Source organism: Pholis gunnellus (genome assembly GCF_910591455.1).
Source record: "Pholis gunnellus genome assembly, chromosome: 6".
NCBI classification, from domain to species: Eukaryota; Metazoa; Chordata; class Actinopteri; order Perciformes; family Pholidae; genus Pholis; species Pholis gunnellus.
The window spans coordinates 8,537,564-8,538,170 of NC_136532.1; positions in this window are offsets into that span (position 1 = coordinate 8,537,564).

Consider the following 607-nt stretch of genomic DNA (forward strand, 5'->3'; position numbering starts at 1 on the left):
TATTTGCCTTTGTTAATTGAAACAGACAGATCTAATGGGGCCAAATACAATACGTGAGATATGTTGCCTTTAGGCGTTCCGGGATTTTAATTAAACATATTCTTCATAATTAGGGGCACCATGTTGTGCTGGTGCTATATATCATGTGGCGATTGAACATCCTTCTGGAAAAGGAGGCTTTTGTTTGTCGAGCACAGCGCCGGCTTTCGAGCCGAGTGTGAAATGCGTTGAAGCTGTTATGTTGAGATAAGAAATGAAGAGGGTTGATCTTTATACAGCCTGAATGGGACGCAGAGAGCAGGAACTCATAAACACACTGATTGCCGTCATTATGAGTCGAGGATATGCCAGTGGATATCCTCAAGGATGTGTTCACTCAGTCAGCCAGACACTACCTGTCAGCCATTACAGGTTATTGCCCCATCCAACTGTTTTATAGTGTCAGGGGTTGTTCCTGAGGTTGGACGAGGATCAATGCCAGTTTATCAATGTGTCGCTAAGAAGACGGTTTACGCTTTGGCTGAAATTGTTCATGTGTCAGAGACAAGTGTCTAATCGGTATACGAATACATCTTTTAAAGTACTCTGCAATTAAAATGGTGCCAAC